This window comes from Cryptomeria japonica, chromosome 6 (genome assembly GCF_030272615.1).
Source record: "Cryptomeria japonica chromosome 6, Sugi_1.0, whole genome shotgun sequence".
Lineage (NCBI taxonomy): Eukaryota > Viridiplantae > Streptophyta > Pinopsida > Cupressales > Cupressaceae > Cryptomeria > Cryptomeria japonica.
Genome location: NC_081410.1, coordinates 568,814,382 through 568,831,550, shown reverse-complemented (window position 1 = coordinate 568,831,550; position 17,169 = coordinate 568,814,382).

The window sequence follows — 17,169 nt, the reverse complement described above, 5'->3', positions numbered from 1 at the left end:
CTGGAGAAGTAAGATTGTGAATAACGAAGTTAAGATCAACCATAGGGTCCTGTAAAGATACTAACGAAGCCACACATGCCATTGCATCCGCATGTCAATTATCTTTTCGAGGAACAGGTTCCATGGTATAAGAATCGAAATTTTGTAATAAAGATATAGCAAGGTCTTTATATTGTGCTAATTTGTCCTGTTTCGCTTGATATAGTCCTGTACTTGTCTTATAATCAATTGCAAATCTCCATAGATATGTATGTGTTTTATATTAAGAGCTAAGGCTGCTTTTATTCCTGCTATAAGAGCCTCATACTCAGCAATGTTATTGGTACACAGGAAATTTAGACGATATGAAAAGGGAATAGGTTTCTTTGTAGGAGAAATCAGAACAACACCTGCCCCTGATCCCGTACGACACTTAGAGCCATCAAAGAATAACTCCCAAGTTTCATCTTCTTCTATAGAAAGAATGAAGTCATCAGGAAAGGACTCAGGGTTAGGGAAGGAGAAGGGTGAAGGGGCCTCAACTAAGTGATCGGTCAACGCTTGTCCTTTAATTGCTCTTTGTGAAACAAATTTAAGGTCAAATTCAGTTAACATCATAACCCACTTAGCGAGACGTCCTGACAAATCAGTTTTAGAGAAAAGATGCTTCAACGGATCAAACTTAACCATGACATGGACTTCTGAATTTAAAAGATAATGTCTCAATTTCTGAGTTGCAAACACCACGGCCAAGCATTGTCTTTCTATCATAGAATATCGGGTCTCATAATCGAGTAAAGTATGACTTATGTAATACACCAGACACTCCTTACCATCTTTATCATGTTGTGCTAACAATGCTGCGAGAGCATGAGAAGAAGCAGCTGTATATAGGATAAAGGGTTTAGAAGGTTCGGCAGGTTGAAGAATAGGAGGACTAGCTAAATACACTTTTAAATCCTCAAATGCTTGTTGACAATCCTCATTCCACTGAAAAAGTGATATCCTTTTTAAGAAGTTGAGTAAAAGGAAAGGTACGATCCGCAAGTTGAGACACAAACCTACGAATAGCTTGAATCTTTCCTTGTAAGCTTTTAAGTTGAGAGACATTTCGAGGAGGTGGCATGTTAACAATAGCATCTATTTTCTTAGTGTCCACCTCAATCCCACGATGTGAAACTATGAATCCTAATAGTTTTCCACTATCCACACCAAAAACACATTTTCGGGGATTCAAGCGTATGTGATATTTACGAATTCTTTCGAAGATTTGAAGAAGGACTTTAACATGATCCATGCGAAGAAAGGATTTAGCCAAAATATCATCAACATAATCCTCTAAAATCTTATGCATATAATCATGAAAGATAAGGGTCATCGCTCGTTGATAAGTTGCACGGGCATTTTTTAGTCCAAAAGGCATCATTATCCAACAAAACGTACCCCAAGGAGTGGTGAAAGCAGTTTTGAATTGATCTTGAGGGTTTATGAAAATTTGATTATAGCCTGAAAAACCATCCATGAAGGATAACAAGGCATGTCCTGCCGTAGAATCAACTATCATGTCAATGTTTGGAAGAGGAAAATCATCTTTTAAAGAAGCCTTATTTAGATCCCGAAAGTCGGTACACATCCTTATTTTGTTATCTAGTTTAGCCACAATGACAATGTTTGAAATCCAGGGGGAATAGTCAATAGGGCGGATAAATCCAGCCTCTAATAATTTTTCAATCTCAGCTTTAACAAGCAGAGCTATCTTAGGATTCATTTTTCGAATCTTTTGTTTCACGGGCTTAGCATCAGGAACTAAGACAATATTATGAGTAACAATCTTAGGATCTATACCAGGCATGTCAGAATATGCCCAAGCAAAGATCTCAGGGAATTCATGCAATAGCTCTTCATATTGTTTCTGTTCTTCTTTATCCAAACATTTTCCAATTTTAATGATTTTTTCTTTGTTGCAAGGATCCATCTTAACATCAAGGGTATCACTTATGAGGAGGTTACTTTGTTGAGGAGTATCCTTTAACTGAGGGAATTCTTTCACAATCCTATCATTATCAATCTCTTTTCCAAAATAAGCTTCAGTGTTCAAACAATAAGGGAGACCCCTATTGTGATGATAACGAGGAAGAGTGTCATAGGCTCCCAAGAACTCAGCTAAAGCATCGTCAGTAGGGAAGATATCCAGAGCACAATCATCTAAAGAACCCTCATCAATATACTCAGGGTGTTGTATTGATAAAGATGTAGAGATAGCATTAACACTAATGCATGGTCTTTTAGAGGCTTTAGTACATCTGCAGGGATTATAACCAAGTCCAAAGGCATAATTATGAAAATTAGTCTCTAGAGGAACTCTAATCCCTTGTTCATTAGCACCACAACCTTTTCCATGATACCCATGCTTAGCAAAAATGCGAAAACCATGACCATAGCGATCAGCCATTTCAGGAAAAGAAGGTGGTTTTTCATAAGACAAAGAATCAAACTCTTCATAGTTATAGATGTGAGAAGAGGAAGTTTGAGAAGCGGCCACAAAGTTATTACTCATAGCCTCAGGCAGGGTTGATTGATTTTTAGTTTCTTCCTTCTTTTCAACTTTGTGATTTTCAGTTTCTTCCTTCTTTTCAACTTTAAGTTCTCTAGAAGGAAGTTTATATTCACCTAGAAAGGTAGGATTAAAATCAAGAGATCCCCAATCATCTTCTACGAGAACCTTCTCAGGATCAAAATCCTTTTTTTGTGTAGTTTCAAGCCGAGAAGGATCTTCCTTAGGAATTCCAGATTCATCCCAAGGATTTTGATCCTCGGGAAATGAAGACTCATCAATAGGTTTCTTGTTTAAAGAGTCATCATTAGACGAGGATGGCTTAGAAGAATCTCCTTTAGATGTTTGTAGACATGCTTGAAAATTAGTATCTCCCATCAAAGTATATGTCTTATTGTTATAGATGAATTTAACTTGTCTATGCAATGTAGAGGGGACAGCTTGCATGCTGTGAATCCAAGGCCTCCCTAATAACAAGTTGTATGTTAAATTTCCCGGCATAACATGGATAGGAGTAGGCAAAGTAACAGGTCCCACTGTGAGAGGTAAGGTGATGATACCCAATGAAGTCTTAGCCACATTGTCAAAGCCACGAATGGAACGAGAGTCAGGCTCCATAAGAGATGTATCCACATTCATCTTATGCAATAGATTGATGCTACACACATTAAGGCCAGAGCCATTATCTACTAGTGTTCGTCTTATAGCAGTGTCTTTCATGACAACCACAATCATCAAGGGATCATATTGTTGTTGGACTTCACTAGTAGGCAACTCATCTTGCGTAAACACAATTTGAGGTTTAGGATTCATCATAGAGTTAACAAAAGATGCTATATTACTAGATGTATTCGGTGGAGGAACATTCAAATCTTTCAAGGCATCTTGTAACATTCCATGATAAGCGGAAGAAGTTTGAATCAAATCCCAAAGGGATATCTTAGCAGGGGTAGCTTTAAGCTGTTCTATGAGATCATATTCCTTACCCATAACTTGCGAAATACAGGGAGCTTGAGGAAGAATTGGTCGAGGATTAGGAAGAGAGACTGGAACAACAGGAGGAGGATTAGGTTGCTTATTATTTTTGGTATGATAGGTATGGGCAACCGCATGATAACTCTCTCTAGTTATTTGCTTAGCATAATTGTAAGGACTTATAGATTGTCTTCCTTGTACGGTAATGATTGGTTTATTCAGAGTACAAAAGGAATCATGATCATACCTCCCTTGGACAGTAAGGAGAGGAGTCTTAGGAATTTGAAAGGTGAGAGAAGGATAAGCACCTTGGACTTCAAAGAGAGGTTTGTTATATTCATTCAAATTTATCATGTTAACCAATTTAGAGGTCTTGTTTTTGTTTATAGGTTTCGACAAAGCCACAAAGTCATCAAGGGCATCATCCAACAAAGCATGATCATATCGGTTAAAAGGTTTGTCTTTTGATTCAAAAGGAGACATCTCCTCATAGAGGGGATTATTGAAAACAACCATGTTACTAGATTCAGGGGAAGAGTGGATAGGAATGTATCCTTGAGAGGAATCATTCGTCATATCTTTCTCATCACACCTAAATGGCATAGTAACAAGGTTTATGAGTTTTTGGTAAAATGAAGGTTTAGCATCCTTAGGGTTTAAAAACTCATCTAAGGCTTCATCTAATTCATCTTGGCTATACTCATAATAATCATCAAATGCATGAACATTTTGCAAATAAAAATCTGACATTTTGAAAAGATTGCATAAAATTGAAACACACAATGCAAAGAAACACAAGTTCTCTTTTTTTTTTTTTTTTTTTTCTCTTTTATTGAAATGAAAAACACACTAAATCTAGATCTAAAAAATGCAATGCAAGAGGAAGCAATGATAGTTTCACGTCGGGTTCACCAAAATGTGTAGGGGAAAAAGCGAGACTAGGACAATGTACCCTAATCCTAACTTTTGACACACATTGCGGAATACGAAAGAGCCTAGAGATATCGCACGGTTGGCTACTTCTTTTGGTGAAAGAGAGAGCCACGGGATATCTATTAGGATTTCTATTCCCTTGTTGAAATTGAAAGCTAAAATGATACAAGTTCAAACCCTAACCTCAAAATGTAAGTATGAACTAGTAACAAGTTTGCAGAATTGAGATTAAGCAATGAACAGCTGTAAATGTAAGGATAAAATAAGAATGCAGATATGTACCCAGAGTCGAAATCGGACTGAAAATGTTCGGGATGGGGGCGCGGGCGCCACTGTCCTGAAAACTGCACCGGAAACCACTGTTTTGCACCCTGAAACACTGTCTGGAAACTGTCGGAAAGCTGTCTGTCCGGAGGACCAGGGCGCCCAGCGCCTCTGTCCCAGGGACCAGGGCACCCAGCGCCCCTGTCCTAGCAGGACCAGGGCACCCAACGCCCCTGTCCCAGTCTTCTGAGCTACAATTGCACATAGAGTTCTGTCTCAGTCTCCTCTTTCCGGATCTGTGTCCTGCGGCGTCGTCCGAATCCCGAAACCTGCAATAATATCTGAAAAGGGGGAAGGGCGGCTATATAGAGTTTTGCCTTAGTCAAACCCCCGCTTTGGTGATTTCCACCTCCATGAATAGCCAAGTTGTTTTGTAAAATGTATTGTGTGTGCAGACCTAGTGTGTGTGCAAGGTCCAAAATGCAAGAAAGCAAACTAGAGCAACCTAGAAAGTAAACCCTAATTGCTTGTAAATGATAATGGAAATGCTCTAAATCAAGATGCAATGTGATCTAAAGCATGAATAAGTGATATATCAAAGCTTATGTGAGGACATGAAAACAATATGAAATCATACCCAACCCTCAAGGGAGGAGTACAAGCCAATCTTCAGTCGGTAATCTCCTATTGTTCTTCAATGTCTTCCAAGCCCTAATTGGATGAATGAATGAATTTGATAGATGCTTGATAGAATGATGTTGAGTGTTGTTGAAGTCTTCAAAGATCTGCTCTTTCGCTGCATATGAAGTTCCTGGAAACCAAAATCTGATCCTTTTAAATGAAGAAAGAGAGCTCTTATGTATGAAACCCTAGGTCGTAAATTCGTATTTTGGCCGACCTAGAGATTGAATATCCCGCCAATTTCTTGGGGTTAAGCTTTATTTTATGATTGGATCATGCTCCCAAAATTTTGGGAAAAATGTCCGGGACCATGTTGCATGGGCGCCATGGTCCTGACAACTTTTCACCAAATTTTCAGGGCCGTCGGATATGATGATTTTAGAGAGAATCCCGAAGTTACAGGTGATTTTGAGATGTTTAGACCCCGAAACCAAGCCCCCAAGTTCGAAATAGGACTTAATTAGGGTTTTTGATTAAGTGGTGTATTGGAAGAATAAAATGCGAAGGGCGCGCTTTAGTGAAAGGGCCCAACTTTGTGATGTAGAAAATGATGAAATAGGGCCTTAGACCTAATTAATTTGATTAATTAAGTGCTTAAGGAGAAATGCAATGCAGAATGCAAAACGCACTAAGGCGGGTGCTAAACTAGGTGCGAAATTGTATCACCCTAGCGAGTGCGTACAATTTATGACGCTACACATACCTGCTGATCAAACTACATCACCATCCTTCTGATACCCTTAATCATGAGATTCTCTTGGGTATTCCTACAACAATTTTCATCATCTACAGTTGAAGCAACTAGTACACCCATAAGTTCAAGCATGTCATTTTTGCATCATGAACACTTAAACTCCCCTGAGTCATACATATCAGGTCCACATTGCATGTTAGGTACCAAACTAGAGCTCCAATCTTCACCATATACCAGTTGAGCTATGCATATGTGATCAAATGATGATCTTTTAGCTCCACAAAATCTACCACAACCTATGACATGATCCTAGAAGTACATAATGCCATAAATCAAACTGCTTATCCCTCAAAGGATGCATGCATACATAAACAACAACCATGACATTATATGTCATTCAGGTCTTTTCCAATACCACCTAAGACATAAACTCCTCTTCCATGCTATCGAGGCTAATGCAATGATCTCTAGCCTCATTGTCTTACATAACCTGCAAGTACCTGTTAGCATTCTTACCAGTAACATCCTACACATACCGGTCCATCATCACTACTGGAGCACCTTCCTGTAGCTCCTAACATTTTGTGTCACTTTGCATTTGATGCCAATTGTAAATATGCCAACCATTTACACACGCAACAGTGATCAATTTTTCATCTGTAGGTGTGTAGCCAAAGCAGCCACTACACTCACTTATCTTCTCATTTCCTTCTTTCTTACCAGCAGCAACTAGTTCTTCCATGTGTCCTTTTCCACTAAGGGGGTGAATAATAAGGTCAATGTAATACTCCCCCTAAGGTATTGCATCTCCTTTAAGCCTTAGGAGATATCACCTATGCATTGAATGCACAGTGTCGATCCATGGTTGTATCTTCTTGCTTCTTTCTCCATACTTGCTTGGTCTCATTCTTCTTCCCATTTCCAGTCTTGGGAGTAGGTCTTACCTTCTTCTACTGATAGGTTCTTGATTTACGAGATTTTGCATCATAACAGGAAGTAGTTCTATAGTAGCACACAACATCCATGCCAATCTCATGATTGGGGAACCTTCTAACATACTGGCTAGACCATCTTCTGCTAGTCATGTTGTTGTAACCGACAACCGAAACCGATGGTCCTCTTGATCCTGCAAGGACATTTCTCCTTTGGTTTCATGCAGACCTCTGACTTCCATATGCTCCATACTCATTTTGTATGTTGATCATAGCTACTATACCGACTTCCATAAGACTGCAAGTCCATCTTCCTACATTCAAATTCTCTATGGCCAATTCCATTGCAATTATAACAAACACTATTTATATAACCAGGAGAGGAATAATGTATGTATCTACTCCTTGATACATTTTTCTCATATGCATGATATTTATGAGATCCTAGATTGTTCCTTCTAGATCCCCTTCTACATTCTTCTGCCCTATATCCATGACCATTACATGCAAAGTAATTACCAAAGAAGGATGGTTTATAACTTACAAACTTATTCTGCCATGCATGGGGAGATCATATTGGTTTAGTATCTCTGTTTTTGCTTCTCTAGGGATGGAACCTAGTTTGTCCATGCTTGGCAACTCTTCCATCTGATCTCTTCTTTTCCCACACTTGTTTTGTCTTTTGGGCAGTAGCATTTCCTTGTCGTCTACTGATAGGAGGTCTTCTTTGTTGTCTTTTCATGTTCTTGCTTCCAGTGAAGTTGTCTTCTCCCATCTTCCCTTTTCCCTTGGGATCTACATTATTTTTTCTTTTTGCAGTACCGGTCTTCATCCTTGTCTACATGTCTTAACTGGTTGTGGTTAGATCAATCTTATTCTGAGGAGTATTCCAGACACTTAAGGTTTGTCCCTTGTTCTCTCCATTTGAGGAGACAAACAAAATGTCATTGTATGGGACATTCTTACTGGTGGGGCATTCACCGACATCACTTCCTAATCCTTCGGTCTCCTTGGCATGCTTTTTTTTATTCAACATTTTGTCCAAGGCATCACTGCTGCCATCAAACTGGATTCTTACTTGTTGTTCTCCATTTTGAAAACCTATGTTCCCTCTCTTTTAAAAGTGAATGTTACTGCCTCTGTGTTGCAATGGAAGAGGACAACAAAAAGTTGAATTGAAAACAACAAGACAAGGTTTCAAAAGAGGAAACCTCCTACACTTTAAGGTTATAAAAGCTTGGGCAAGTGAACCCTTTTATGACTATTTTCTTACAAAAATAGTAAAAGGTTTACAGAAAACCAGTATACATTCCTATAAACTTTCCTTACTGACTGGTACAACTAAACATAAATGGAAAGTTGATTTGATTTTTGAAAAGACCACAAAAATGAATCAAAAAACCAACAGGTAAACCAGTGCCTTATCCGGGCAATAGAATCATCTACAATAGACCGCAACTTGAAAGGACAAACTCGTACACAAGTCACAAATTAATGATCTATCAACTCTGTATATGCTTGACATATACAGGGTCCTAATCTGTACCAATCTTCATCATTAGATCCATACCAAAATACTACTATCAATGACTTTCTTCAAAGCATGTTTATATTTCCTCCTTGAAGAAAAGACTTAAAACAACTTCATTAAATGCCTAACAAGTCATTCAGATAAACAATCCTTGATTACTTAAATGAAATGAACACCTAGACAATGACATAGAGACAATACAAATATGAATTTAAAACCTCTGAACTGTATATTTATTTCTGATCAAAATATTACAAGTCTGACATATCTGAATCAAAATTGCTAAAGAAAATGGTCTGTATTAATTTTGCCAGAGTTTAGCTACAAAATTTGCATCTCTTTTCTAAGTAGTCTTAGTATCCATTTATAGAGATATGGATGCGACAAGCTTCAGACTACCCTAGAAAACAAATATTCTAAATCCTAACCATAATACCCCCTAAAAAGGTTACATTGTTTACCATCAAAGTAGGAGCATAACAAATCAATTAACTAGTCGGAGAAAGGCCAACTCACTACTCAGTATTCGTAGATCAAGTGCCAAGTGCCTTTGATTCTTGAGAATTCTGATTTCCAAAAAACTGTTGCAAGAACTAACCGCTTTTGGCTACCAGAGCATTACTGCATATTTGAGCGTTGGTTGATTTTTCCTTCACCCTGTCCCTTTCATCACATACTAAGTTTCCCATTCTTGTTGTCGGAGAAATCACAAAACCACACTTAATTTCTCTGCAAATCCCCTTGAATACCTCTCTGTAAGTTTACACTTCAAAACAATGTCGGATGGGAAGCCGTAGAGTTCTGCCATTATTCCTTTTGAAAAATCAAATTTTGGCACCAACGGCCCAGAGAAACTTTCTTCTCAGCACTTTTCCTTTAGTTGTTGATCCACAAAGGTTACAAAACAAGCACTTTCCCATTGTGGTATCATGACAGTCATTGGATCACTTCATTATTACTCAGGCTTTAAAGAATAGTCACAACTTAACCGCCTTCTTTAACCGCCAACACATGACAGATTAAAATTAATTGTTGGGACTATTGGTAGTCTATCACTAAGTCACAATGAATAACCTTTCAAGGACTTCACAACTGCGGTATAGTGATAGTCATTGATAGTCCCAAAATTTTACTTGAGTGCCACTTGTCCACCACCTTACCTTGAGCCAGACCCACCTTTTTACCTTGGGCCTTCTTTGTCACTAACCCACAATTGATAATGGTCAAGCTTCTCCTCATAATGGTTCAGCGACAATCATGAGATCATACAAAACTAGCACACCCTTTAACTTACCTGAGCCACCCAATTTAGAATGGGTCCCACCATCTGGTTGCTAGTCCGTGAAGGGTATTCATTATGCAACTTTTCTTCATGGTATAGCGACAACGATTGGATCTTCTTCAATCTACTCGAGCTTTAACTCATTCTAAGTTGCTCCCTTTTGTTGAGTGTCACTTTCTTATTTGTCTTTTGCATCCAATTGGCCACCTTCTGACTTGCCACCTCATCCACCACTTCACTTAAATTTTTCTTTGGTTTGTTTGATATTATTCTTTTGGCCAAACTTCCTCCCTTGGCGAGATATTCACAGGTCTCATCAATTTTGTAGTTTCATCAATACTTTTTATTTTATCGGCAGGACCAATTCTGATTTCTTCGATGTACTTTATGTTGATGGAACTGATGCTTTCGATGAACCCTTTTAGAGATCCATCACGGCCAAAGTTTGTTCGATAAGTCACTTTATGAGTTTGATGACATGCCACCTAACTACCACCTATTTGCCACTTGAACCTGCCATTGGACCGTCAAACCTTCCTTTCTCATGGGCCCCACCATTTGGTCGATGATCCACGAAGAATAACAGTCAAGCAACTTTATGTTGTGGTATAGCGACAACGCAAAAACTTATCTGCACTTTAACACACTTAGAACGCTTCCTAAGAGCGGGTCCCACCTTCTAGTCACTGGTCCACAAAGGATAATATTTGGGCAACTTTGCATGGTGCATCAGCGACAACCGCCAGATCTTCTCAGACTTGCTTGATCTTTAAATTGATTTTCCTAAGCTGCTCTCCGGCCGCGTGTCACCACATGACACCCCTGATTGGCTCCGGAGTCCTTGCCCTGACACCTTAGCACGACCAGACTAATCACTGGAATCAAGCTCTTCTTTGTTGCTGGGTCGCGATGTATATTCTAATGAGAATCTTTTTATTGCGATCTCGCAACAACCGTCAATCATTTTGAACTAATCATTCGATCTTTAAATTTCTTTCAAAACTTAGCTACCACCGCTTTAACTATCTGCCTGGGCCCACCACTAGTGGTTTATCATTGGGTTGCAAGAAATAACCGTCGTGCACCTTTATGTCGCAGTCTCACGACAACCATCAGATGTTCCTCCCGACCATCTCATTTTCCTTGGAATTGCTCAACTTTTACCTTTCTTGAGCAGTTCTCTTCTCACAGGCCCCACCACTTGGTCGTTGGGTTGCGACAAATATTCCATCACGCAAATTTATGTTGTGATCTCATGACAGCCATTGATCTAACATGAACTTGCTCGATCTTTAGGAAACCCGACAGCTAAAAGGAAAGACTTAGGACTTAGGAAAATATTGCAAAAAATTTCAAAATTATAAGAACCCACCTAAGACTAGACCTAAAAGGGGCCCCCTCTACAATGATGTGACGAACCTTCCACTTAAGTGGAAAAAGGTAATGAGCAAAAAGAAGATTTGGAGAAAAAGCGACACAAAGGTTTGTTTTTTTTAAATGCTTTTGAAATTGCCAAAAACCCTAAACCCTTAGAACCATAAACTTGCAGACAAAGGTCAAATTTTTGAATTTTGATAGACTCCAACAACTAAAAGGCAAGATTTTAACATATTTAAAACAATGAGAACAACGGCTCTAACTAGGGATGGTTGGATGCAAGACCAACACAAGAATCTCGCAAAAACTCTGGAACGCAAACCAACAAAGCCCCAACAAAAGAAAACTAAAACAAAGCAGAACAAACAAAAGAAAACCTAAACTAATGTTCATGTAAAAATCATGAGAAATATTATTTTAGAAACTATCCATGCACTAGTAGTTCCTGTAACTCACCATTCAATCTTTGAAGGAAATAGGAATCTTTTCAATTAACATAAAAAATGATCAAAGGGCCTATCCACAGTGATTCAAATTTCTTGTGCTTACCTTTGTCTTGATCTCTTGCATTCCACTGCAACACCATATCACCAATTTGGAATTTTCTTATACTAGTCCTTTTATCCAAAAGGTACTTTGACTGTAATTAGAGTTTCATATTCCTTTTATGGGCTGTAGTCCTCATTTCTTCCAGCTCTACTAAGTGAATCATTCTTTCTTCCATGGGCTCAGACATTTCTAATTCTTCAATCTGCAAGAAATTGTAATCTGGAAGCAAATTATTCACAAGTAGTCTAGCTTTCACTCCATAAACCAGCTCAAAAGGGGATGTACCAATGGCCTTTTTTATAGTCACCCTATCAGCCCATAAAGATAGCCCGAGCTTTTGATCCCAGGACCTTTTATTTTCCTCTAAGATCTTCTTGATAATATTGAGGAGACTTTTATTACTTGATTCTACTTGGCCATTTCCCTGTGGGTGGTATGGTGAAGAGTATGATATAATAATCTCATACTTAGCACAAAACTCTGCAAACTCCTCAGTCCTAAAGCACATGGCATTGTCCATGACCATTTTAGTAGGCACACCAAACCTTGTTATTATATTATCCATCAAAAACTTGATGACTAGTTACTAGTGGCCTGTTTGGTAGGTATGGCTTCAATTCACTTGGTGAAATAATCTATAGCCACTAGGATCCATCTATGACCCCTGCTTGATTTTTCTATTATCTCTCCAATAAAATCAATGCCCCATTGAACAAAAGGGGCTTCAACTATAATAGGATTCAAAGGCAAAGAACCAACATACTTTAGTTTAGAAGAGAACCTTTGACAAGGATCACATTTTTGAACATACTTATGAGCATCTTTGAACAAAGTTGGCCAATAATACCCTTCTTTGATTATCCTACCAGCAATAGTCTTAGCTAAACAATGGCCTCCGCATACCCCATTATGCATCTCTTTTAGAACCTTCTCAGCTTGGAATTCATCCAGATAAACCAATAGCATCCCATCATTGTTCCTCCCATACAGGTCTCCCTGAATAAGAACATATTTATGTGATTTTAACTTTAGTGTTCTCTTTTGGTTGTGTGTCATACCTTCTGGACATGAGGCATTCTTCAAGAAGTATACTATATCTGAATACCATGGCTACCTCTCAATACTAGTAACCATAACATCTTCAACCTCAACATTATTTATGTCAATATCCTCAAAGTTTGTCTCAGTCATTAACTTGGCTAAGCCTAAACCTCTCACCAGCTTTGTGATTTTGATCTCAAGATCAAATTCTTGTATTCTACTTATCCATCTACATCTCTTTCCAGTTACTTCAAATTGGGACATGATGTCTTTCACAACTGCATGTGGTACATAGGCTACAATTTGGGCATTTACCAGATAAGGCCTAAATACTTTAACAGCCTTAACTAAAGCATATGACTATTTTTCCATAATTTCATATTTCAGTTCAGTATCTTGCAATGATTTGTTGTAGAAGGCAATTAGATTTTAATAACCTTCACCATCTTTCTGTAATAGTACCGCTACTATAGTATGATATGAAGCAAAATAAAATAGTGAAAAAGGCTTACTATAGTCAGGGGACTTAAGCACTGGGGCTTCTTGAATAGCCTATTTAATCTTATCAAATGCTAGTGTTGCCTCATCATCCCAAACAAACTTGGCATCCTTCTTCAAAAGCTTCACAATGGGCTTAACAATTTCAGAAAAATTTGCAATAAATCTCCTGACAAAGTTTACTTTACCCAAAAAAGACTAAATTCCTTTAATATTTTTTGGTTCAAGCACCCCGTTGATAGCCTCAATTCTTTCAGGGTCAATTCTAACTCCTTCCTTAGATACAATGTGCCCTGGTAACTTTCCTTCAGTTACAACAAAGTGGCATTTCTTTGGATTTAAAGATACACGAAACTCCAAGGCCTTGCAATATATTTTTTCTAAATGACCACAATGGTCATCTTCCTTCTTTGAGAAACATGTCAAATCATCCTGGTAGACAACCATTATGATATTAATAAATTCCTTGAAGGCTACATCCATAGCCCTCTGAAAAGTTGCACCAACATTCTTCAAACCAAATGACATTCTTACATACACATAGGTTCCCCAAGGGGTAGTAAAAGCAGTCTTGAACTACTCAGATTCTTTCACTAATACCTAATTGTAACCAGAAAATCCATCCATCATTGATAGTAAATCACAACTAGTTACCTTTTGTAACATGACTTCCATGTTTGGGGATGAATACTTATCTAAATAAGGGAGGCAACATTTAAGTTCTTAAAATCCACACATAGCCTTATGTCCCCATTCTTTTCTCTCACAGGCACTAAATTTGATACCCATGAAGAATGCCTTATAGGCTTTATAATCCCCCCTTCTCTCAGCTTAATCAACTCTTGTTGCATCTTGGGCTCTAGGAGGGGGTTAATGGGTCTTTGATTTTGTCTAAAAGGCTTAGCATCAGGATGCAAAGGTATTTCATGTTGAAATAAGTCTTGTCTATATGCCTTCAAATCCTCATAGGACCAAGAAAAAACATGTTTTTACTTCCTTAGAAAATTAAGGAGGTTAGTCTTAATATGGGGAGACAAGTTTCTCTCGATATACACTAACTTAGGGGAAGATTTTGTCCCCAAGTATACCTCTTCTAAATCCTCCAACTTTTTAGATGATGCTTGATGTAAGTGACCATCACTGTAATTGAACATACCCTCTAGTTCAACTAGTCCCCTGGGTATTTCATTTGTCTCTAATTGCACTATGTCACTTCCAAAAATTGTTTCCTGTCCATCTACTACCTCCACCAATGCATTACAATCAATCTTTTGACCTTCATAGTCATCTATGCAATGTACAAATCTAAGGATGTCTTTATCATCCTAAAAAACTTTCCAATTGTACACATTATCTGGGATGGCTGGTCTGGCTTTTGTCTCAATTATTGAAACTCCAGTCAATTTTACATCATCATTCTTTAATGCAACATTAGCTAAAAAATCTGCCATAATGTTCTTAGACCTTTCAATCCAATCAATGGAAAATGCATCAAAGTGTTCAATGACATCCCAAACAACATGCTTGTACTTTTCTAACTTGTCATTTTTAGATGCATACCTTGACCTTATCTGAGACACTACAAGTTCAGAGTCTCCATAAACCCTTAAGAACTTGATCCCATGTCTTTTAGCAATTTCTAATCCTAATAACAAAGCCTCGTACTCAGCTGCGTTATTTGTACATTGGAATGCCAACAGAAAAGAATACTTGAAGGTAATACCTGATGGGGAAATAAAGAGAACTCCTGCTCCAGACCCTTCTTTAGAGTAAGCTCCATCAAAATACATCTGCCATAGGCCTTCTTGTTGGGATTTCAGCTCATCAACAATAGGATCATTATTCTTCAACTAAGGCTAAATGGATTCAATCCTCAAGTTATCAAGATCTACATCTATCATGCAATTAAGCATGTTTGGGTCTATTTTTTCAATAACCACTGGGGCACTGGTTCTATGTATAATTTTCCTGAATTCCCATTCACTAGGATAGTTGCATATGATAAATCTAGCTGAAGATGTCCTCCAACAGCAACAGCCCACTGTCTAGACAAAAGCATGTCATAATGGGGCTTGGTGTCTGTGACTATTACATCCATTTTATAAGTAGCTTAAGGGAATGCTGCTATTTTTACTTCTCTATCTTTCATAGTACCCACAATAGGCACTTCTCTATTATCCATAGCATAACACCTCCCATATGAAGTGTGTACTGACAAAGCTAGTTCTCTCATAACCCCATAAGGCATTACATTAGCAACTGCACCAGAATCTATCATGCCATTTTTTATCAATCTGTTATTTACTAACAATGTGACATAAAAGGGATCAATCTAAGATGGTTCCTGATTAATAGTGGTTCCCACATAAACTTTTCTGACCTTTTGTTCTTGATCCTTCTCATCTTTTACATTTCCCTTTTTAGAAGAAGTATCCACATCTGATATACTTGAAATCAAAGAAAAAACAGCCTCTCAATGTTCTTTCATTTTCAATAGCTCTATCAAAGGTACTGAAACTTTCATCTATGTTAAAGCTTGGGTCATATCAAAAGCAGTATTAACATTAGACTCAGCATGAGCTTTAACCTTCTCTATCTTTTGGTGACTTGTTCTCTTGTCACCAGTAGTCTCTACCTTATTACCAGCGGTATCAACAATATCAAGTTTCCCTGAATTACTTGACCGATCACTTTTACCCTGACTATCTTTGATAGGAGTTTTGTTTTCAGTGGTCCTCTTAGAAGAAATTTCTTTAAAAAACATAAAACCAGGCTTACCCTTATCTTCATCATCTTTGTTGCTTCTCAGATTATAGTTATGCTTAGCTTTGGCTATTGTAGCCTTAGTAAGATTCTTGACTTCCTCCTCACTAGGTCTCCTAAGATAAATCTCTTGATCTTGTATTGTGACTACATTCAAAGTGGGATGCCAGTCAATTGTCAATTGTCTTTGGAAATTTGCATTGCTTCTTGATACACCATATTCACTTGCTTCATCTTCAAAAGACTCCTAGTCACTGTCCACAATATACTCAAACATATTGATTGTAGGTTCACCCTCATTTCTCATGGATTCATTCAGAGCTTGAGCCACAACACACTGATAAGGGGAATGTGGCCTATCACATTCCATACACAAAGGGGTATTTTCCATATTATGTACACTTCCCCCCTTTAAAGGATCAGGGGTGTCTTGATTTTGTGTGCCTTTTGATCTATCTTGCACAGGCTTGCCATCTTTCAATGTAGTGTTATATGGCATATCATGCAATCTAGCAGGTCTATCTTGCCAGTTGTAGTGAGGCTTCTTCGGTTTACTTACTTTAGCAATAAGATCCTTTACAATAGTCATTAATTTCTCTATTTTATCCTCTTCTTTAGAGGATTTATTTTGTTGTGATTTTTATTCCTGCCACAATCTTCCATCAGTCCTTCCCACTTTACCTTATGCTTTTCTATTACTCTCTATGTTGATTGTTATTCTGAAAGAATCTCTTAAACTATGTGGGTTCTTATCTCTGAGAATGTAAGCCATCTTACGATCAAAGGCATTGCAATAAGTGGTTAGACATGCACCCTCATCTAACCTCATACATTGAAGGAGACTGTGCATTGCCTTTTGAAACTGTGCATTAAAATATGTAACAACCTCATTATCAGATTTCCTGATATTGTTAAATTCATTGAGCATGAAGCTCACATTTGTCTTATCTCCATATTTCTCTTTAAAGTGATAATTGAATTCCTCCCAAGAACTAATGCTATCTACAAGTAACCCTCTGTACCAATCTCTAGCATCCTCAATCAAAGATTGCACAAACAACTTCATGATGACATCCTCATCACCAATTTCATAGTCATTAATCATTTCACCAAAAG